Source organism: Colobus angolensis, unplaced genomic scaffold, assembly GCF_000951035.1.
Source record: "Colobus angolensis palliatus isolate OR3802 unplaced genomic scaffold, Cang.pa_1.0 Scaffold186, whole genome shotgun sequence".
In the NCBI taxonomy this organism is placed as follows: domain Eukaryota; kingdom Metazoa; phylum Chordata; class Mammalia; order Primates; family Cercopithecidae; genus Colobus; species Colobus angolensis.
This window is the reverse complement of record NW_012114999.1, coordinates 1,611,335-1,612,741: the sequence shown is the minus strand read 5'-3', so window position 1 is coordinate 1,612,741 and position 1,407 is coordinate 1,611,335. Positions and strand designations below refer to the sequence as shown.

The 1,407-nt window shown below is 43.3% G+C and overlaps 1 protein-coding gene and 1 pseudogene across 2 annotated transcripts in view; one reads left to right on the top strand and one right to left on the bottom strand.

Moving 5' to 3' along the window:
- The window catches only part of LOC105510330, an 8,632-nt pseudogene extending 7,748 nt beyond the window's left edge, over positions 1-884 (bottom strand).
- Positions 1-1,407, top strand: part of EVI5 (ecotropic viral integration site 5) — a 307,542-nt gene that overhangs the window by 53,576 nt on the left and 252,559 nt on the right. The window lies entirely within an intron of this gene.

Genomic DNA, 1,407 nt, shown 5'->3' with positions numbered 1-1,407 from the left:
TCACTGCAACTTCTGCCTCCCGGGTTCAAGTGATTCTCCTGCCTCAGCCTCCCGAGTAGCTGGGATTACAGGCTTGAGCCACCGTGCCCGGCCGTGAGTTATATTTTTGAATGGTGAGCTTATTTTCATCTGTGTCACCTTTGGTGGCTTGATTGAGTATTTTAAGAGACTTAGAGAACAGTTATGTGAACATGATTTAGTATGGATATTTGGAAATCTGAGGCTGTGGGCCCACTTTTAGCAGGATGTAGATTATGTATGATAAAGTTGGATCTACCTTTTAGTGACCCTTCGAATGCTTGGCAAAGTACATTATTTTATAACACTTTCTGTGCTCTAAATGGGGAGGGAGTTTTTCCCTGTCTGAAGTTAGCATGATTTGGCTAATTAAGTGAATACTCATATTCAGTAGTTAGTACTTTCCTGTTTAACTAGGTATATATATTTATATATACTATATATATATGTAGAAATTACTCTTTATTCCACAGAGACATTTATTGAGCATCTGGTTTGTGATAGACAAGATCTTTGATACTGGGGATATAGAGGTATTCAAGGCAGTCTCTCCTTTTGGAAAGTTAAATAGTAGATGAAACTGAACTTTGTATATGTTATTAAAGATGTGTTAGAGTATCCATATTAAAAGCTTCTGAATGCCCAGGCTTATTTGTTCATATTGTAGAATGGTTGCCTTTTAAGAAGTTATGAATTAGGAGCTCCAGCTGAAGGAGAAGGAGGTTAAGTAAGGTGAGCTCTATACCATGGCTGGTACAAAGCTTACTGCCAGCAGATGCACCAGTGATAAAACATCCAGGAAGCAACCGGCTACAGAAGCTGCTTGCAAGAGTGTGCCCTCTGCTGGAGGAGTGAAGAAGCCTCATCATTACAGTCCTGGTACTGTGGCACTCCATGAAGTTAGATATTATCAGGTCCATTGAACTTCTAATTTACAAATTTCCCTTCCGGCGTCTGGTGTGAGAAATTGCTCAAGACTTCACAACAGACCTGTGCTTCCAGAATGCAGCTATTGGTGCTTTGCAGGAGGCAGGTGAGGCCTATCTGGTTGTCCTTTTTGAAGACACCACCCTGTGTGCTCTCCATGCCAAATGTGTAACAATTATGCCAAGACATTTCACTAGCATGCCTCATCTGGGCTGGGCGTAGTGGCTCACACCTGTAATCCCAGCACTCTGGGAGGCCCTGGTGGGTGGATCACTTGAGCCCAGGAGTTTAAGACCAGCCTGGTCAACATGGTGAAACCCCGTCTGTACTAAAAATACAGAAATTAGCCGGGTGTGGTGGTGCACACCTATAGTCCCAGCTACTTGGGAGGCTGAGACAGGAGGTTCACTTGAGCCTGGGAGGTGGAGGTTACTATGAGCTGAGATCATGCCATTACACTCT